Source organism: Lemur catta, chromosome 12 (assembly GCF_020740605.2).
Source record: "Lemur catta isolate mLemCat1 chromosome 12, mLemCat1.pri, whole genome shotgun sequence".
NCBI classification, from domain to species: Eukaryota; Metazoa; Chordata; class Mammalia; order Primates; family Lemuridae; genus Lemur; species Lemur catta.
This window is the reverse complement of record NC_059139.1, coordinates 60,571,404-60,594,712: the sequence shown is the minus strand read 5'-3', so window position 1 is coordinate 60,594,712 and position 23,309 is coordinate 60,571,404. Positions and strand designations below refer to the sequence as shown.

Below are 23,309 nucleotides of genomic sequence, written 5' to 3'. Positions count from 1 at the left end.
TGACGGTGGAGTCACTGTGTCCTGTCAATGATTGCTCACACCTGCATGGACCTCTCCTGAGCTCTCTGGATCCTCAACGTGAAGGGTAACAAGGGCTGTTGTGCTACTGCATAGAAGGAGGCCAAGCCAGCCCCCTCCCCTTCGCTCCCTCTCCTCTCTCTCCCTCCCTCTCTCTCCATCTGGAGTTTTCTTGCTGGGATGAGCCTAACAGAGGAAATATAGGATGAGGGATCATGTAACAATTATGGAGCTAATAACAGAGCATGACTTTGCCTTGCTTTTCCAGCTCTATCTTCTTGGCCTAAACATTCCTTGGGGACCACATGAAAGGAGGTATTGCTTCAAGGCAAATCTAAGGATTCTCAGGGCTCCATTCTGTCATCTCTGCAATCTTGTTTTTTGAGTGGATGACAATTTTCATTCCTAAACTATACATGTCTCTTGAAAATGCAGATAATTTTCCACTTAGAAGCTATGCTGTACAATTGTATATATTTTTACTGGAGTTTATAACGATCAATGGGGTCCAAGATAAACTCACTTTTTGTATGTATCTGTATATGTACGTATGTAACACTGAAGTTACTAGGAAAATGGTTTTAGAGATATAACTGGAAATTTTTACTCATTGTTCATAATGTCCACTTGTTCTCTACATAAAATCTTCCACAAAAATCTCAAAATGTCCTTTGCCTACTTTTTGATAGCGTTGTTTGATTTTTTCTTGCTGATAGATTCTAGTTATCAGCCCTTAATTAGATGTGTAGCATGCTAATATTTTCTACCATTCTGTAGGTTGTCTGTTTGCTCTTGTGATAGTTTCCTTGGCTGTGCAGAAGCTTTTTAATTTGATCAGGTCCCATTTACTTATTTTTGTTGCTGCTGTGATTGCCTTTGGGGGTCTTCTTCATAAATTCTTTGCCTAGGCCAATGTCTATAAGAGTTTTTCCAACATTTTCTTCTAGGATTCTTATAGTTTCATGCTACAGAAACTTTTCAAAAGAAGATAGACTAATGTTCAAGAAACATATGAAAAATGCTCAACATCTCTAATCATCAGGGACATGCAAATCAAAACCACAATGAGATATCACTTATCTCTAGTGAGAATAGCCTTTATCAAAAAGTCCCAAAACAACAAATGTTGGCGTGGATGTGGAGAGATAGGAACACTCATACATTGCTGGTGGGACTGCAAACTAGTACAACCTCTGTGGAAAGTAATACAGAGATATCTCAAAGAGCTACAAGTAGAACTACCATTTGATCCAGCAATCCCATTACTGGGCATCTACCCAAAAGAATAAAAGGGATTTTATTAAAAAGACATCTGCACTCGAATGTTTATAGCAGCACAATTCACAATTGCAAAGATGTGGAAACAACCCAAGTGCCTATCAATACATGAGTGGATTAATAAAATGTGGTGTATGTATACCATAGAGTTCCACTCAGCCCCCCAAAACAATGGTGATCTAGCATCTCTTGTATTATCCTGTATAGAACTGGAGCCCATTCTACTAAGTGAAGTATCACAAGAGTGGAAAAACAAGCACCACATGTACTCACCATCAAATTGGTATTAACAGATCAACACTTAAGTGCACATATAGTAGTAACATTCATTGGGTGTCGGGCAGGTGGGAGGGCGGAGGAGGGGATGGGTATGTACACACCTAATGGGTGTGGTGCACACTGTCTGGGGGATGGACACATTTGAAGCTCTGACTCAGGTGGGGCAAAGGCAATATATGTAACCTAAACATTTGTACCCCCATAATATGCAGAAACTTAAAAAATTAAAAAAGAAAAGAAAAAAAAATTCAAAATGGAGGGCTGTTAAATAGGTTCTCAGTATCTAAAACTATGCTTTTGAAGTATTCTTATAAAGGACATACCTTCTACAAGTTATAAGACTACTTTTAATTACAAGAACTCTAAATAGTAAGAAGTGTCTTTTTTCAAATATTTTTCCCAACTTCTCTATTTTTTAAAATATAATATCTGTAAGTTTAGATTAATAATACCACCATAAATAGTGGACTTTGAAGAAAACTCAAGGGAAAAAGCATATAAGCTGTTTACAAGGAAACTTTAAAATTCACAATATAGGTATTCAGGGAAAACACTCTTGGAATTTGGGAAAATAGCGCCTCAATTTTATGTTAAAGACAGATACATTATTAAAGGCCTTACTCAGATAGTATTTCTAATTAACATGACCTGCAAAATGTATTCCTCATGTAAACAAGACACTTTTCAAGAGATATTTCAACACACACTCTGCATCTGCAAAGGGATGTCAGAATGATGAATTTCCTGGCTTTTAGAATTTAATTTGGATAGTGCAAAGCCTGACTCCTTCCCTGGACACTCATCTGTATGCAATAAGACCTGTTTCTTCCAGGTAAAAGAAATATGATTAAATAAAACAGGCAAACACTAATGGCCTTGATATTGAATATATTTCTGCACTAAAAATAGTGGTCATGTTGGCTACTCATTATTATGTACATTGGCTTCAAATGGTTACTTAATTTTTTCGTCTAACTTATGGGTCCACTGATACAAAGTGGCCTAAAGGTGCTTAGACAAATTCAGATACTGATGAAGGAACAGAAATAGGTTTCACAGCCTTATTTTTGTGTTGAAAAAGGTAATCACAGTTCAATTTGGAGCTGTAAAATAGGGATAATTACTGAATCTGTTGTGAGTTGCTCTAGGAGTAAAAGAGTATGACTGTCCAACACCCACACTCTCCTGTGGCTATCTTTGGTGCTCACCCCTTAATTTGAAGAACTTTCCTAAATCTCTCCTTTACTTAACAGTCTTTGCAAGCTGACCCCCAGCTAATGGTGCACCATCTCCGCTAAAGAATAAAACAGCCAAAGTGAAACTCCCTGAGGTTAGAAGTACCCAGCCATGTCCACAGTGCCTCTCAGGAAGAAAAGGGAATTCTCTAAGTGCTATTGCTCTTAAAAATCTCCTTTGCAATTCCCCCTACTTGTGTGAAGACTTGGCCATGATGGCTCACTCTTTCAGAAGAAGGGGCAAGAAAATTACCCAATCCTGAAGCTACTCCCTTTTCTCCTTTTCTTCAGAGGCCCACAAGTCATGATCTCTCTTAAGTACTGGGTCCCCCCGAGAGGACCTACCCTACATTTACCCTCCACATGGTCAATGCGGAGCCAGATCTTTAAGGAGCAGGACCTGCTCCCATAGCAGAGTTGTTAGTATTGACAGTTCATCCCGCCTGCTTCTGTACCTAAGGCATTGCAGCACTGAAGGGTCCTCCTCTTGCCCATTTCTGTCTAGCCGTGCCTTCATCCCAGTCTCCCTTGCACAAAAACTGCCTGCCTATGTATTACCTCTTCACGATACAGAGTGAGACAACACTTTTGAAACACTCGCATTTGCAAATGAGGTAGGGCTCCAAGAGTAACCCACCGTGCAGATCACAGACAGGGCTCCCACTGCTGTTTTTGTCCATGGAGAGTAGGTGGGACAGGCTATGTCATTTCACATCCCCAAATTATGCCTCATATACTTAACCCCTTCTAGTTTTAAATCCTCATTTAACTTTTCCTTTAAAGCTAATAGATATTCTAATTTTCTGAGCAATATTGTCTGAATGGGACTTTTACTGGTATATAGTAAAATTACCCCTATCTCTTTAAAAGTGCCCAAGATAAATGAATTATATTCTACCCATGAAAGGAAAAAAAAAAAAAAGAAAGAAGCCTCACAAACCAGAATTTCCTCCAGTCCAACCAAGTAAGAGGTACAGTAAGTACCTCCAGGTAGTTTGAGGATTAGATCACATGAAAGTGATGTGGGGTGTTAGGAAACTGTGACTATCATGTTAGAATAGTTTCTGAAATAAGGCTGGGAACAAATTCTTGGAAAAACTGAATATAACGTAAGAAATGAGCAGACAGAAGGTTCTGCACACACCAGGGCTGTGGAAATAGTTGATTAACGTGCCGGCAGCTATTACTTCAAGAACAGATCTGGCAGATACCAAAAGGCCACGCGGATTTGCTTCCTTAAAAAGGGTGAGGAAAGTGTGTTCCTTGTAATTACCAGCTCATGCAGCTGCAAGGGTCTCTGGCGACCTTTCTCACTTTGGATGCTGAATACCCTTTTGGGTTCTTGCAATCATATGACTAACTTTTACTGTTCCCCTTTAAACTTTCGTGGGTAAATTTTTTTTATTATAAACCACAGACATCCTAATTTATTTCAAAATCTTGTCAGGACTTCATTCTTTTCTCTATTTTTAGCCAGATGAAACAAGTAGATGCTGTTTCATTACCTTCAGTTTTTCCTCTTCCAAGTCTATCCTTGGAGCATTCACAGTGCCTTATGTCACTTTCTAATTTAGTAAGATTATTACCTCTCCTGGGTAGCACTTTATACTTATTGAAATGTTTTCACTTGAATTACCTAACTTGATTTCAAAAAAATTTGTGTGGGTGGCATGGGGTATTTCAGTCTCCTTATTCCTGTCTGAAATCTGCATAAGAAGGAGCTCAGAAGCAGAGAGTTCTGGGAGAGACAGAAATTCCAGTTACAAACACTGAAAATACTGGTGTGGATGCTGGGAACTCCCTGTGCATGAGATTGTGATTTGAGTCCATTTAAATTAGATCTTAAGGAACGAGTTGACCCTGGCAAGCTGGAAGACCTGAAGAAATCCAAGCAACTGACATCTGGGTTACATCTGGGTTACACAGGTAATGAAAAGGGACTTAGATAAAAGCAATAAAATTTTGTTTCCAAGGTCGTCTTTGTAAGTACTTCTCAATAAGACAATGATGTTAGTTGTGATTCACAGGCTCATGTGCAAATCTTCCCTGGGTAGGTCTCCTGAGTATTTCTGTTTTTTTCCTTTTTTTTCTTTCAGCATATTATGGGGCACAAATGTTTAGGTTACATATATTGCCCCACCCAAGCCACTAGCATCTATATAGAATTAAGGAAAATCAGCAAGAAAAAATGAAACAACCCCATTAAAAAGTGGACAAAGGACATGAAATGGGTATTTTTTTAATGATGCCATCTACATCAAAAGCTACATTTGCTGCATCAACCAACTTTTTCTTCTCCACGTGGAAATTCATACTGATGCTCTAGTATATCTGGGGAGGAAAGAAGATGGTCTGTGTATGATCCATCAAGAGTTGTTCATCATTTATTGCAAATTGGTTTCTACTTTGTATAGACAGTAAAATATATCTGTTATATCTGTTTATTGACTTAAGTAGTTGAAATACAGATGTTATTCATTATGTAGATGCTTATCATTTATAAGTAAGATCTAAGCCAATACTTATGATTTCAATATTCCTTTCCTGTGTGTCCAATTTAGTTTCTTTCCAAAGATGATGCTCTTATTTAACACATATTTTTATTCACCTGTGAATTTATATATGTATGTTTGCATGTATTGTGTGCATATGTATGTATTTCCTAGTTTATCCAAAATGGATGGAGACATTTAGGGAAACATGTTAAGCACGTTAATTTTTTTTTAAAGAAATGAATTTATGAAGACGTTGGAGAAAAGGGGAAATACAGTTTGAGTTTAACCAGCTGCAAGGTAGGAAAATATATTCCTCTTTCTGTCTTTCTGTTGTAGAGCATACAGCAGTTTTCATGCCAAGGGGAATCAAATAAATTCTAAAATGCATTTTTTCTTTAAGTTTACACTTTAAACAGAAATAATATTCACATCAAATTGCAGATAAGCCCTACAAAGTGAAATGGAGCATTAATATAGTAGTAACATATGGACTTGGAGAGTGGAACAAAATATTTTTTTAAACTGAATTAACTGATAATTAAGACTATTTTCAATATTACTACTACCACTACTGCTACTACGTCTGGCAATCATTTACCATGTGCCAGGCATGAAACTCAATCCTTTTATGCATTATCACACATAAATAACAATAATCCCATTGGCTTTATTGTATATATGGGGACAATGACATAAATTATAGAAGACCAAATTGCTAGTATCATAAAAAAGCTAATTTGCCTTCACTGCTACCTCTACACTTCTAAATAATTTCCATAATTCCAGTAAGGGCATATGAGTGGTAAACAGGCCAGTGTTCTCTTTGAGGACAGGGACCGTTACCCGTTTTCTTTGTATTTCTTCAAGAGCTTACACAATCAGAGCTTTAAGAAATGTTTATTGATTTAACTTGCTTTTAGCAGTTTTTGAAAACTGCTCACTTTAAAAAAAATGGCATAGAAAATCCTGTATTTCATGTGTGCTCAACTCAATCAGAATCCAGCCAACATTTAAATATCAATCACTTACCAGGTGCAATGCTGAACACGGAAGGGCATATAAAGATGCCTAAGGCATGTTCCCTCCCATCGAGGAGATCATATTTACACTAAGTACACAGTAGTTCTGAATGTGTCTTCTACTGGAATTTGTGTTGTTCATCCCTCAGCACCACGTGGGAGCTTGTTAAACATGCAGAAGCTCATACCTCACCACAGAGTTCCTGAACCTGCATTTTCACAAGACCCCCAGGTGTTTCAAATGCACATTAAAAGTTTGAGAAACACTCTTCTAGCACTCTCTTTACACATAAAGTACCTTAATGTAATTAACAAATTAATTTATCTTTATAGCTCTTTGGCAGTAAAGCCAAGTGGCTGTGTAGCCCCAAGGAGAATCAGACCCCGGATTTCACAGCATGCTGTGGTCACAGCAGCCTACAGAACCAGGGAGAAAGAAAAACATCAGGAAGCAAAAGGGATAGAGAAAGAGAATCTGCGATATTTAGAACCCTGGGATAAGCAATCTGAGCATTCTGATTGCAGAAAAGGACAGCTAGTAATAGAGTGAGGACACCAGAGATCACAGACTGGTGGAAAGAAACCAGAAGGGGACTGCTAGGGTGTGGTGGGTGCGGTTAGGAGGTAAATATTCAGTTCTGCCGCATCTAAACAATACTTGAAGAAATAAGGTTTCTGTGAGTGTGTGTGCAAGAGACATGTTCCACAATTACCTGTATTGCTCAACGTTTCTGGAAAGGGTGATCCCTCATGCCATGTACCTCTGTCCCCACACCCCAGCCACAGATGACTAGCACTGAGATGGGTACCTGACACAAAGACAGCTATTATTCTCGCTTGCCTCTGACTTAGAACTTGGTGACTCTGCTCCAAAAGTTGAGCTGAGCCAGTTTTCTGCTTTTGAGAATTTGACCTGGATAGCTGCAAGTTAGCGGTGGGCACTAGAGCTGATGTCAGGGCAAATGGCCATGTTGGAGTAAATAGCTACACAGAAGAAATAGACAGAGAAAGCAGGGGGTGGGGTCGAGGAGAGGCGGGGAGAGGAGGAGAATACTCACAGCAGAGGCTCACTACACACAGAAATGAGAGACTCCGTGGTTCCTGAGGGACAAAGGGTGTGGCATTGGTTTCCAGCAGGCGAATTCCAGGTCCTCTGAGGTCCAACTGTACCTGATGTCCTGCTTTTGAACACCCATGCGAATATCTGTAGTATACTTCTATAACTACCATCATCTTCCCTTTACTGGAAGTAACTTTGGTGTGTTTTTACACGCAACTATAATGGGGATAGTTACAACGTAGCTAGTGAGCAAATAATAAAGAGAGAAAAAGGGAGTGAACATTCAACTCTTACTTTAAAAAACATTGCTCTTGAAAATGCAGTAGGATATCACGACCGTGTCTCCCTGCTTTAGAGCACACTCTACACGGTGGTTAGTGTTGCTAACTCTGTGGACTGACAAATGCCCCAGAAAGAAGCCAAAGGACCAAAGAAAAAGAATCAGGTTCATTTTTAAATACTTAAAATGTACTCATATGTTTATATATATATATTTTTTTAATTTTTTGTTTTTACTTGTCACTGACCTGAAGCTCAGTCAAATGCTTATAGTCCTTGAGAAGACTGAGGAAAGAAAAACGGAAATATCAGAGCAATATTGTTTCATCTATTTCAAAAAGATCAGATATTTTAATTCATTTAATATTCAATTGTCTAAAATTTTGAAGTAGTCAGATATACTGTATACATTAAAATACCACCTTATAGTGTATATAATCAGCTGTTGGTGAATAAGACAGTTGACTACATCCTGTCTCATTAAAAAAGTAAAATATTTTTGCAGATAATTCCAAATATAAATAATGGACTCAAAGTATGAATAGGTTAGAGATAGTCAGTGAAAACAGTTTGACAATCATGGGACTACAAATGACACGTTTCTGTTGCTTTTTCCAAGAAACTAAAGTCTGAGCAGTCTGTTCCCTGAACAACTTGGTGATACTGTTAGAATCAATCTATTGGGTAGTGCTTGCCAACTTCACTACAAGTAGGTTCCAGTGAATCAAGCCCTGCCCAAGTATCATCAGATTAAGGTCAAGCTGACTTGTTATTTTTTGTACGTTCTTGTGTTCTATGTTCTCTCATAAAGCAAAATTGTTTGGTACTGGAAAATGTCACTGTCCCGGAGCATTCACAAGTGTCCTGCCCTTACTTCTTGCTAACCAAACCTATGAATGGATGGCTAGAAAGTTTTTTCTGACTAGTCTTATCACCTTCTTGTACCTGAGAATAATACAATTGAAAGTCTTTCTAATTTTATACAAAATAGGTTTACAGAGGTGGCCACAGGAATAAAAGATTAATGTTCAAAAATATATTGATGTCCAAAAAAAAAAAAAAAAACCTCAAAACATTTAGTAATAGCTTAGAAGAAACTGCAGACCATGCAACATGTTAGTAAAAATTTAAGTTTGTAGGCTTTGAAGTGTTCATTTCCGAGGACTCTTATAATACCTTTGTATATGTTTCATTTATAGCCCATGTAAAATGAGAGAAAGGAAGTGTAGGTCTATGCCTACGAGAGTGTCACTCCTGGCCACTCTATTAATGATGTAGATATCTGAGTGGCAAAAAATCCTCACAGCAATGGTGACAATTTCTCCAAGGGGCAAAAATCATTTTGTAGAAGGATAATTCCACTTTTAATTATCTACCACCTTTTACCAGAACAATGGCCACATTACAACGACCTGGAAATTAGGCCCATATGTGGCTTTATGTGATAGTTGCAAATGCTCCAGGAAAAAACTCACAGAGCATTCCCTACAGAAGCGAACACTCAGTCACACCTTTACCTTATGCCACCTATAGTCGTGTTAACATTTACAGCACATTGCAGTAACTACTGGTGATTCTACGTGATGACTTAACTTATTAAGAAATCATTGACTGAAGTTAGTCATACTCTTTAAAATATACTTTATACTTTCTCGTACTACTATTAAAATTTTGATGGTAACATTCTGGAAATAATGGTAATATTTAACTACTAAGAAAACAGTGATACTGTGCATATATGGGGTTATATGTCCATCACTTTAAGATCATTATCTCAAGTTGCAGATAATATAGTTATGTCTCAACTCGAACACTCAGCTTTGTTGCAGAGCCTATTTCAATCCTGACATCCTAAATTTCTTATTGAACAAGTATGTAAGGATGTTGGTCTTCACTGAATAATAGGTTAGCACACCAAAAATGTGTTCTAAGATGTCTAAAAACTTGTAATATGCTCATATTAAGTGTTTGCTACAGTTGATCTGATACTACTATTAATTAATATTTATCATTTTTACATGCCCTGCAATGTTGCAGTTAAAGCTGGAAACTTAAGAAATATAAAAGGTGTAACCACTTCCTTGAAGGATCTTGGAGAAAGAAAAGTACATTGTAACAGTAAGAGAACATTATAAAATCCCATAATACACTGCCAACATATGAGGAAAGCTAATAAATGTTAAAAAGGTTAACAAATGTGGGCCACAAAATCTGGAGTAAATTTGAGATAGAGGTCATGGATTAACTTCAAAAGAGGAAAGGAAAACTAGAAGTAAAGGAGACAGAGGCCAACATTCTACCCTCTTCATTGGAAATTCCCAATATTGAGGGAGAAATGACCCTTTCATTTTGCCTGAAGCTTTGAAATCCTAAGGATTGGATCATACAGACATAGAAGCAACTTCTTTTTTCTCTTCACTTTTTTCCACTTTTTACAATTCTCATAGATTTAGGGGGTACAAGTTGAATTCTGTTACATGTATATATAGTGGTGGAGTCTGGGTTTTTGGTATACCCCTCACCTGAGTTGTGTCCACTGTATTCCATAGGTAATTTTTCACCCCTCACCCCTAGAAGCAACATTTTATAAGTTCCAAGTTGGACAGCCCTAATCTAGACACCAGATAGATAGATAGATATCAAGTGATCTCGTTTATGATTTATGCAAAGAAGTTTCTTAAAAGAGGGTATAATATGGAGGGAGGGACAGAATGGAGAGAAGGCTTTTAATGATGGAGTTGGATACTTCTGCTTACCAAAAAATACTGCTATGAATGAAGGCTCCGGGGCCAGACTATTTGGAATAATCCCAGGTACACCTCTTATTGACTTTGTGACTTTGGCCAGTATTTAGCTTGTCTATACCTCAGTCTCCCCCAAAATAAAGTGGGGTGTACAATAACATCTACCTCATGGGAGTGCAGTTAGAACCAAATGAGTCAATATTTGTAGAGATCTTGGACCAGAGTCTGGCATGCTCTAGGTAATAAAAGATAACTATGCTGATTATTATCATCTATAACTAAACCCCTTACGTATACAGAATACAAGACAATAAGTATTCAAAGAAAAAGAAGATACCAAGTAGTACAGAAGGAAGTGTGAACATTCATCACATTTCTTTATGTGTCAGGGAAAAGTGCTAAGCAGTATAAGCTCAATGAAAGAAAAAAAATCTTTCAACAGGGGTAAGTCAGGAAAGACTGTGGAAGAGGTGAGTGAAACCAGGTTTTCCCCTCTTGAATTCCTTAACAATCAGCAGATGTTTAAGGTGACTCATTCACGCAATTATGATTATCTGCCTGTGTCCACACACCTCTGCATGCGGGGAAGGAGGAAAACTTTCCCTTTGCTGCTTTTCCCCATGACTCATATGTGTTTCTGAAAAACCAGTGTTGAAATCTGGCTCCAGTTTGAAAAGCCAAGGTAATTATGGGCCATTCACAAAGAGGCAGGTAATGCTCAAGGAAGTCCAGCATGGCATGATCACACCACCCATGGCTGGAAAGCCTGTCTGGCCCAAGGGTGTCAGCAGGAAGGGACTGGGCCGTCAGTTTAGGGGCTGCTCCAGTGATCGGAACTTAGAGTTTCTCAACTGCCATACTCCTGTCCCTCCTCTCTTCCCCCGAACTCCAAAACCTCCTAAAAGGCGGGCAGAGGGTGTCTGCAAGGAAGAGGCTGATTACCTAATGGTTTTCTAGAAGAGGGAGTGTTTCTAGCCTTTCAGAACCTGCATTCTGGATGGGGTGACTGCTGTCTGTTAGAAAGCCAGCCACTGTGAATATCCCTACCGTTCTGAGCTGCCCGCTAGAAAGATGACAGCACTTTCTCCTTTCATTGAGAAAAAAATTTCTTCATAGAATCTTAGAATCAGAAGGAATAGCAGAAGTCATCTCCTCTTCCCTCCAGCTTTATGGGTGAAAAAGCCTAGTAAAGCGCCTGGCTTTCTAAGCTTCTTGGTCAGGGTTCTAATGGGACTCTGAACCATAAGTCAGACAATGGGAAAATAACCTAAAACGTTTTCAGGGACCACATTCTGCTAATAATCTAAAATTTCTTTTTAAGTAAGTGTCCCAAGTGTTTTATTTTACTTTGCACATGCATCCCCAGGGGTTAGGGACTATTGAATAAATCAAGTGTTTAGTGACTATAACACTCAATATGCACAATTCTGAGTATAATACTCACTAGTAATACCCAGGCAGCTTAAACATACTTATTTCTTCCATGAAGCGGTTTTTAGAGCCAGGAGTGGTAGCCCATGCTTATAATCCCAGGGCTTTGGGAAGCTAAGGTGGGAGGATCTCTTGAGACCAGGAGTTTGAGAACAGCCTGGACAACATAGTGAAACCCTGTCTCTACAAAAAATTTAAAAAATTAACCAGGTGCAGTGGCCCATGCCTCTAGTCCTAGCTATTCAGGAGGCTGAGGGGGGAGGATCACTTCAGTCCAGGAATTTGAGCTTACAGTGAGCTATGATTGTATCTCTGCACACTCTAGCCTGGGTGACAGAGTGAGACCCTGTCGAAAGAGAAAGAAAAGAAAGAAAGAGAGAGAGAGAGAGAGAGAGAGAGAGAGAGAGAGAGAGAGAGAGAGAGAGAGAGAAAGGGAGAAAGAAAGGAAAGAAGGAAAGAAGGAAAGAAAGAAAAGAAAGTTTTTAATGATACCACATATTAACATACAAAATAATAGAATTCATTCACTTAGAGATACAGCAAAGATAAAAGGTACAAGCAATGAATCCAAACTGACATTCTGTCACTCATAAACCCCTCACCCACGGAGGCCCTTCCCGCCTCCAAAAAAAATTGGCTTCAGTTGAACAATATTTTATCGTGAGAAATTTATTTTTGTCAACAGGATGTTCCTGTTATTTTTCAGTCCTGTAGTTTCAACAACAGGATTTCAGGGCAGTGAAATAAAATGGGAACAGTAGAGCAATACTAATTTCTGAGCATACTCATGAATGTATAAGAAAAATCCAAGTAGTCCAAAATTTGCTTTAAAAAATTAAGACTGTCTCTTTCTGAACTTTCTAAATTTCTTCTCACTAAAAAAAAATCATGCTCTAATAGTCAGTAAATACTTTTGACTGATATTCTTAATTTCTTAATTGTAAGCTAATTTAATTGAAGCTAATGTCTTCAGAAACTTCCCTTTATGATGGTATACTAGTATGTTCTTTTCTTTATTTCCTTTTCTCTCTTTCTTCAAATAAAGGTTGCATGTGCCACAAAAGGGAAATAATTTCTAAAACCTGCTGGAAATTCAAGAGTGTGATATGTAAGCCATCTGGAAAGTATCATGTATTTCTAAATGACAAAAATTTTTCCAAATGTTAGGCTGCTCTTCCTGACTCATATGGGGGCCTAGTAGCTAGGTGTAAGCAGAGGAGTCAGGAGAAATTATCTCTAAATCAAAGACTTGCTTGGAGATTCTGCTGCCTGCTCTCCCCAAGATAGAGACTAATCTAACAGGGTTTGATTATGTGTGGAAATACACCAAAACCCACCACTGTCTGGGACATTCTGAATTGAAGACAGGAAGAACATGATGATTTCACAAAACAGTGAGAAAGTGAAGTGCTTACAGATGTGGGCTCTGAATCAGATAGCCCTGGCTTTGAACATTGGCACTATTAATTAACAGCTGTGTGACTATGGGTGAATGAAGTCACCTCTCTGAGCCTCAGTAGACTTGTTTGTAAACTATGAATAAAATCTGTTTTTTTCCCATAAATTTGTTGTGAGGGATAAATGAGGTAATTAAATGAAAGTGCTTACTCAGCACAGCGCCTAGCATGTGGTAAGGGCTCAATAAAGGACAGCCATTATTAACAATAACTTTAGCATGTGAATCAGTTCACTTTGCTGAAACCCTGTAATGTTTACTCCTGTACAGAAATCATACATGGCATTTTACTGTATTCATATTCCAGTTCATATGACACTCAAATATTTGGTTAATATCTTCTTTTTTACAACAGCAAGCTTATCAGAGGTTTTAATCACAAAGTCATCATCACCACTAACCCAGTGTCTAATACCATCTCTCAGAAGAGCAAACACACAATCTTTATAAAATATAAATCTCTATTTGGTTTTGCCAAGGTAATTCAAAATTGTCTACAGTAAACTGTAGACTTAAAATCACAGACAGGTGATGTGGTGAGTGGCTCTTCATGTTGGGATCTAGATTACTCAGCTACCGAGAGGCGCGTTCTCTCTGGTTGCTGCTTTGAAGGCCAGGGAGCACACACAGTCTCAGTGGCCTCCTCTACTGCGACCAAGCTGATATTCTCACAGCTGTGTTGCTCTACTTGGAATTCTGAAGGCCTTTCCTTTGGAGATGAGGCAGCTTTGTTAAAGGTTCTGCTATGGTCTGAATGTTTGTATCTTCCCAAAATTCAAACATTGAAATCCTAACCCACAAGGTGACGATGGAGTATTAGGAGGAGGGACTTTGGGGAGGTGACTGGGTCATGAAGAGAGAGCCCTCATGAATGGGATTAGAGGCCTTAGAAAAGAGGCCCCAGAGAGACCCTCGCTCTTTCTGCCACGTGAGGTTATAGCAAGAAGACAGCTGTCTATAAACTAAGAAAGAGGCCTTCACCAGACAACTAATCTGCTCGTACCTTGATCTGGGACTTTCCAGACTCCAGAACTGTGAGAAATAAGTTCCTGTTGTTTATAAACTACCCGGGCTCTGGCATTTTGTTATAGCAGCCCAAATGGACTAAGACAGGTTCCTACCATGTTACTCCAATATCTGCAGTAAATAGCATCCTCATGATTTTCCCCCATACTTTCCTCCATAGCGAAAAGGTACTGCATCTTTCTTGTGCTTCTTTATTATTTTTGTAAAGTACTGAAATTAAACTTATGTTCCTAAATGGTTTTAAGTTGCTTATAAAAACATATACTTAACATAACACAATAAATTAAAAATGAGAGAAACAAGGCAAAGAAAAAATAAGCTAAGATTGCACTAGGAGTGTGGTAGCAAAATACTATTTGCTAATAACAGGCTATACATTCATCCCAGTTTGTTCTGTTTAACAGCTGTTACAGAGTTTCTGTTTCGGTCTCTGTCTCTCAGATACACACACATACAAACACATAGCAGTTCAAGAGAAGCACAACTCTTTCCAATATGAGAGCAGAACGGTTATTGTGTCATGTAATAGACGTAGTTCTTAATCTTATAGTAATGGAAAACCCAGTGCTGACTTTCACATGACTGCCATTCATTCATTTTACACGCATTTATTAAGCAACAACTATGTGGCATGCTATTGCTATGCTCTGGACATACAGTGATGCATAAGATACAGCTGCTGACCTGGAGAAAATCAGAGTCTAGTATGGAGGAGAAGCTCACGCTATGTAGTAAACTTAGTGCAGTGTGTTAAACGTGATAGCAAAACCACCTGGAGTGTGGCGGGAGCACAAGAGAAGTGAGTTTTTATGTGCAGGGAAGTTAGATGGTGAAATAATGTTTGCCAAGAACAAAATGAGATTAGAACAAAGAAGGACATTTGTTACTTTAACAACCTGATGTGAAAATGAATTGGACAGTTTCAGGAGAGTCATATTCCCTTTCCTGGGCAATGGCAAAGAAAAGCAATGCTCAAAAATTTTTCAACTTTGTTTCCTGTTGGTTCAGGAATCATCTGTGCACTTAAAAAGGGAAGCAGGGCTTGAGATTTTCAGGAAGATAACATAATTATGATTAATCTTTGTTCCTCTGGGGCCATAAAACTGTCAAGGCCAAGGATTTGTGTATGGGCCCTCATTTTGGGGGGCAGGGACAAGAATTAATAAACACATAGAATTAAAATGCAGGCTTGATTGGTTCAAGGATACAAGGACTGTGTATTTTACTAATATTAGAAAAAGGGCCTAGACACACACACACACACACACACACACACACACACACACATCACTTTATAACCCCTCCAATATAGACTGTGTGAAGGATTATGGTAGAGGAAAGCCCAAGAGAGCTACCATATAAGAATTTCAAAAGAACACCAGACAATCTAGAAATCAGAGCTACAGCAGGAATGAAGCAGTTACTAAACCAGTGTTCCCTTCTCAGGACCCTTCAACCCAATGAAATGTACAAGATATGAACCATAAGATCAAAGCTGAGTGGAGGGGCGTTGGTATGTACAGTAGAGGTAAAATAATTCACCACCCCCTAAAAAGTTCCACCTTCCTTTCTTAGCCTGTAATCAACCAAAACTTAATAACTTAAGAAAGCACTAATATTGGATATAGGAGTAAACTGAAGAATATTGAAGAAAAATATTTCTGGGGGGAGAAGAGGCCTTTGATACTGCTTTTGCCTGTCTTTTCCATCTAAATTTGTCCTTTCTTGATGAATAAAAGTTTCTGTTAAACCATAACTGGAGTCTGACATAGACATCTTTAACAAGACACAATATACTTACAATGCTAGGTCTAAAAGCCGGATCCCCTGACAGCCCTACAGCAGTGTAGCCATCAGCACGTAGATATCTTGTAAGGAATTATGGCAAAGTTTCTCTTTTTTTTTTCAATGCTATCAACAAAACGGACCACAAAACACTACAACCCATTCAATAAAAAAATGCATCGTATTTAGGAGAAATGTTCAAGAAAATATAGAGGCCATCAGGCTAAAGTCAGATGTGTTATGCTTTGTAACTTCCTTTCTTCAATCCTTATAAATACTTACTGCAGAGATATTGATGTTAACATTTGTATTTGTTTCAAGTTCTAAGCAGAGCACTGCCTCTGGCCTTCCTGGAGATTAATTTTAAAGAAGAAAAGCCAGTAAGTTCATTCTATAGTTTGGGTATAATTATTATCAAATAAATAATGCCAAGGTACTGATAAAATAAAGTCACTAGTAGTCTTCAGGCTATGATTAGGTAAAATGTTTAGGATATTCTTCCATCTTTTAAATGAAAGAAGTTTTTATAAACCAAACATAAGGCCAATTGTTAATGAAATCAAAATAAGGTTCTCATCATTGTAAAAAAGTTCACTTGTAAAAACAAAGATGGTGGATACAGATGCTTACTGAGATATAACTCTATGATAAGTAGAAAATATCATAAGTTCAAATGCATTTAATACATCTAACCTACCAAACATCATAGCTTGGCCTACCCTACCTTAAATGTGCTCAGAACACTTACATTAGCCTACAGCTGGGCAAAATCATCTAATACAAAGCCTATTTAAAAAAAAAGGTGTTTAATATCTCATGTAATTTATTGAATACTATACTGAAAGTGAAAGACAGAATGGCTATATGGGTATTCAATGTATAGTTTCTACAGAATATATATCGCTTTTGCACCATCGTAAAATCTAAAACTTGTAAGTTTAACCATTATAAGTCGGAGACCATTTGTATAATTTTTAGAAGTTGACTATATTTAAAACATCCATGTAATCACTATCTCTCAGTTTATGGGTTGGAGTTCATATATTTAAAAGTCAAGTTTGGCACTTCAGTTGCCCCATGGGGCCTTTCAGGGTTTTGGGATTCTATATCTCATGCTGGATCTTGTGTTAGGTTTGCATGCAATCTTTAGTTTAATCCTCATGATAAATCCATAGGACAAGCATTATAATCTTCATTCTTTCATTTAATGAATACTTCTTGAGCACCTTTACAGGCCAGGGGGTGTTCAAGGGTTAGGGCAGTGAAAAACCACAGCAACAAAAAGTCCTTGCCCTCCTGGAGTTTACATTCTAGTGGATACTACTTTTTAAAAATTCTTTTTAATCTAACTTTGTCCTGAGCCAAGTTATTATGGAGACTTTAAAAAATAAAAATTTCCTTTTAAGGAACAGCTGGACTCTGACACAGATACCTGAGAGACAGAAAATATGAAAAAGCATACGAATAAATACACACTACACCTGATGTTGATGATGCCATGATGGAAAACAAAATAGGATAGGTTATTACAAAGTGCTGGGAATTGCTGATGTTATGTGAGAGGGTCAGAGAGGTATAAAGTCCCCTATTTAGAAGCCAAACACATTTGAGATTTTCTACTACTGAGTCAGTGAACTAGATTACAGATGTCTCTTTCAGCACAACAGAAAAAGATATACCAAATTAATATTCCAGTGTTCTTAGCAACATGCCTTTGTTCCAAACAAATTACTGCTAGTTCTCAAAAGGCAGCACAACACCCAAGGAATACCTCACCCAACGGGGAAAAAAGCCCTATCACTTTATTTCTAAAACATATAGAGCCTCATTGTCAACACAACTACCCAAATTGGTATGGTTAATTATTTTTATAATTCTTTATCTGCAGGATCTGGAGGAGGACATCTAGAATTCTCCTCATGTCAGAGGAATAGTTACATCAAATAACTGATAACTCTGCAAAATTTTATAAGGTATGTCTAAACTTCATATACAGTTGTCTTTATGTGTCCGTGGGAGATTGGTTCTAGGACTCCACACAGATACCAAAATCCAAAATGCTCAAATTCCAAAGTCAGCCCTGTGGAACTCGCTATACTGTACTGTTATTCTAACTTACATCCAGTTTGTTTCTTTTACCTAAAGCACCCTCCCTTCAAAAATAATCAAGAGATATTTGTGATTTGAACTTTAAATTTGCCTAAGGTTGACTTTTTCCTTATTAAAATCCATTTCATTTGATTATAGTCATCCCTTAAATCCTAGTGTTTTCCTAAACACAAGCTATCCAGTAATTATGTTGAATGATAATATTTGTTTCAATTCTTTATTAATGTACAGTGCAACAAGTGTCCATGTGTGGCCATTTAGTGTAGTATGCATGTATTTACTTAAGTATTCATTTTACTAATCCAAATGGGCTACATTGTTCGAAGTACACCACCATAAGGAAAGTTTAAAAATAAGAGTTTTAAAAAAATGCTGGAATAATTTGCTGTCATCCTAAGTGTGAAAAGTCCACTCAGCCTAGACTTCATAATTTTTTCAAAAGAATGGCGGAAACATCCTGGATCATTGGACAATGCCTTTAAATAGAGAGTTGGCCTCACAAATCCATAAATAAACACATCAATTTTGAGTCACACTCACGAAACACTGAGCATGTGGAAATATATCAGTTGGAAGAAAATTTTAAGTCCTAAGCACTTCACTTCCTAGAAAAATCCAACTTTCATCTCCACTGCCATTATAAGTGATGGATCACCATCATCTCAAAAAGTCATCTTGGTGGAGCAGAGGTGCATGTCTATAGTTCCAGCTACTTGGAAGGCTGACGCAGGAGGATTGCTTGATCTCAGGAGTTTGAAACCAGCCTGGGCAACATAGTGAGACCCCACCACCAAAAAAAAAAAAAAAAAAGTCATCTTGGGATAAATAATAAATAGAAATTAACTACACACTATCCATTATTACTAATTTTGAAATCACAACAAATCATTAATCTTTCCTTTATTTAGAATGCCATCTGAATTATTTTATAAATATTAAAAATAAAAAAACTTCTTACAAGATCTTTTAAAGATCAGCTTATGCTTTTCCAACCCAGTTTGCCTCTTACATTCTTCAACATTTCACTGCCAATTATTCTAATAGTTTGGTAAAGGGAGTTGCAGTATTATCACGTGCTTTCAAATAGACAGAAAGTTGAGAATAACCTAATTACTAGGTGACCAGTGTTGTGTCATGTAAACTCTATGGTAAGGGAAAAAGGTTTAATGGTCTACCTAGAAATTATTCCTAAATCTTTAAACCATGTCACTTTTTAAAATGTATTTGTTAACATGGATAATTATCAATTGATTCAGCTCAGTGGACTTGGTCTACTATTAATTTTTTTTAATGGACAAACAGAATGTACTGCAAGTATAGGCTGGAATTTGAAAGCTGCACCAACAAACCTGGATTTTCAAATGACTTGGTCAAAATACAGTTACAATTTTCCATCTGCAGTGGTTTCATGGAATTGCAGGCAAAATAACTAGAGTAAAATAAACTTCTGTTAGTCTTGGCTAACCACTGAAGACACAAAGAAGCTCTAATTTTTTGGGTGATTTTCACTTTTTAAAATCATTTTAACAAAAGTAGATAGAACTTGCTGAAATGGAAGTTTTGGTCAAGACCCTAAGGTATCAGATATCAAAGTAAGTCGGAAGACAGAAAGCACTGTAGAAACTTGTGAAACTACATGGTGGAGAACAGGCTTATCTCTTAAAGCCTTCATGTGTCAAGGGTATTAAACAGAGAAAGAGAGAAACGAAGAAGTTTAGAAAAGGGACAGTATTTATTTATCTATTTATTTGTTTGTTTGTTTGTTTTTGCATGCACATGCACAAGAAAGAGAAAGAGAGAGAGAGCTCTACAGCTGTGCTGTGTAGGGCTAACTATGTGCCCCCTAGAGCTGGAAGGCAGGGATGAAGTGTTCTGGTGCTGACCCACATTTGGAAAATCTAAAAGGTGCAACACAAGCTGGCTTGCTACTCTAGCAGCAGGCTAGAAGAAGAGGTGGTTAGTTTGGGTAAACTTGAGCTTCAAAAATTTCTGGGTCAATGCACATATGTTTCTGGTGCATCGTGCAAGAGAGAACTGGAATGAGATGATTCTAGCTCTTGTCCGATGGAACTTCCTAGAAGGGCCAGTAGGCTTTAGCAGAGAGAGGCTGAAGGTATGGAGCTGCTAGAAACTGTGAAAATAATAAGCAACTGTCTAGGGGATAGCAGCCAACTTCTGACAGTACCGATTAAATAAATATGTCAATATTTTCCTGCCTCCCTTCCCTATTCTCCCTCCCCATGTTCCAACCCTGGAGAGGTACAAATAAAGATTAGTTAGCAGAAGTGAAAAGAGGCAGAGAAACAGAAGCTAACCATACCCTTTTCCTTATCGGCAAGCTTTATGTCTTAATAAGTCCCTGCTGTTGGAAGGACAGTAGTCCTAACTGAGTAAAATTAGCAACATGGACAATTCCATGGGACTAGACTTTTAAATAATTGAATCAAGATAGTCTTTGTGACTGACTTTCTATTTACCAAGAATGATTAGAAGTTTCAAAAGGGTTGCCAAGGTTTTATCCAGGGGCAGAAGTCATCATCTTCTTCTTCTTTTTTTTTTTTGAGACAGGGTTTTACTTTGTTGCCCAGGCATGAGGGCAGTGGCATGACCATATCTCACTGCAACCTCAAACTCCTGAGCTCAAGTGATCCTCCTGCCTCAGTCTCCCAAGTAGCTCAGACTACAGGCGTGTGCCAGGCAAATTTTTCTACTTTTTGTAGAGACAGGTTCTCACTATGTTTCTCAGGCTGGTCTTGAACTCCTGACTTCAAGCAATCCTCCCACCTTGCCCTCCCAAAGTGGTAGCATTACAAGCATAAGCCACTGCACCCACCTGAAAACTTCTCGTATTGAATGATTTATAAAGAAACAATGAGTGGCAAAATAGTATTGCTGTATGATTAGACAGCATGAATCTTAACACATTAGTTGCATGTAAAGAGTGAAAAAAAAGATCTTGATTGCAGATATTATTATTCCTTTTATAACAACAGGGAGCTGTTTGGCTAAGGAATTTGCTCACAGTTAGTAGGTGTGGAAATCAGAGCTGAAATCCAGATCTCTGAACTCCCAGATCAGTACTATTTTGCTCTCTGGTCACCAAATTTTGACTGATGAGGTCTAATATGGGTTTTTCTCATGCTGAATTTTACTAAAAGTGATTTGGCCACAGACCTATCTGTATTTTGATTGATTGCCTTTGATTTCCATGAGACCCTTGGTGCATCTTTTACAAGAGTAACTCTTTTTACAAATTTAGCTTGGATGGATTTCTTTTATTTCTGATCAAAAGACCCCTAACTAAATATGACTAGAAATATACTGTATTTTTCAAAAATTAAATATTTTCCAACTTACTAAAGTGCATATCTAGTATTCATCAGAAAACTTCAATAGACAGGTATAGGGATCCAGTCAGAGAAAGGTGGTACTTACATTTGTAAGGTTATCAATAACCTGGCACAATATGTTCTGGTCATTGGATGATCCCTACTTCAAACCACCTGCTCTGGCTTTTGGGTCATGCTAATTTGCCAATTTTATCTTTGTTCAGGTTGTATTTCATGAATGCAATGTCCTTCCCTCCTTCCAGACTACCTAGTATAATAAAATGCTTTTCATCCTTTAACGCTTGGCTAAAGCATCCCTCTCTCCTCAAGCTCTTCTTTGACTTTAGCCACCTACAATGATCTTTCCTTCATCTGAATCTCTTTAGAAACTAATGATTTACTGATACATATTGATCTCTTATGATTTTTGTGTCTTGTTGCTCCAAACAGACTATAAGCCTTTCAAAAACAGGACTTTAGCTTATGCATTTTTGTATCCTGCTCAATGCTAGACATATTGGTACATGATAAAGGTTCAAGAAAGAAGAAACATTTGTTCTTTTATCTTTAAGGTACTGCCAGCCTGTATTTAGATAAAATTTCAAAAGCCAAAGTCAATTTATTTTTCTTTGACAATACCAAAATCACAATATCAAAGCAAGTGCAATTCTGATGTGGGTTAGGAGGTCTTCCATTTTTCTGACATTCTGCATTTTTGCTTAACCTGCTTAGATTAAAGAGTCTTTGGCTAGTTTACCCTGTGATATGTTCCAAAGCAAAACAACAGCTCTAACAACAGTTCATTGCTGAATGACTCAAAATTGAAAATGAGAAAGTAATTTTTAATAGTAATACTGAAAAAATGCATACTAAGTTATTACTACTTAAAAAACTGACTTTTTCTTTACCAGTGATAGAAAGTATTACCATCTTTGTGAAGAAATGTCTTACATCTTTTAAATTTATACCATTTTCTTTTCTGGTTTCAAGTGTATATTTAATTTCATTTATATTGAAAACAAAACTGACTTTGAGAAGTCAAACTAAAAGATGAGGCTTATGTTATGAATCACTATAGACACTCATAAGTGGTACATAAGAGCTTGGTGTTCTTCAGCACACTGTAAACATAGTTTAACCCAGGATCTAATTCATTTTGGAGTAACTGTGATTATTTTGTGCTCTACAGAGTTCTAATAGGAAGATCCATGCATCTATAGAAATGCATTCAAATGTAAATACTTCTTGAGCAACCTATGATGTATTTATATACCAGACACTGCTCTAGACTTGGGGATTCAGTCCTACACAAAAGACCTCACTAAGACTACATTATTTTTCAAGAAATAAAGTGTTAGAAATATGAAATAGATATAAAATATAATATTGGGTAGTGATCAGGGCTTAACAGAAAATAAAACCGCAAATAGGACTAGAGAGTGAAAAAGAAGGCCTCTCTGAGGAGTGACATTTGGAGAGGGCATGCCACGTGAATATCTGAAAGAACATTCCAGATAGAAGAGACAGCAAATGCAAAACCTTGAGATAGGAACAGCTATAAAATATCTAACATGTAAGTACTGCTTACTAAGTACTCTTCTCAGTAATCACTTAGAATAACTCATTTAATCCTCATCATAATCCTAAGTGATAATTACTAATATTATCATCCCCATTTTACAATTGGGTGAACCGAGGGAAAGAGAGGTTATTTAACCTCTCATGGTTAAATCCTAGGAGGAAGCAGAAACAGAGTTTGAACCCAC

At 37.5% G+C, this 23,309-nt stretch overlaps 1 protein-coding gene across 1 annotated transcript in view; it reads right to left on the bottom strand.

Moving 5' to 3' along the window:
- The window catches only part of ADGRV1 (adhesion G protein-coupled receptor V1), a 498,644-nt gene that overhangs the window by 77,902 nt on the left and 397,433 nt on the right, over window positions 1–23,309 (bottom strand). The window lies entirely within an intron of this gene.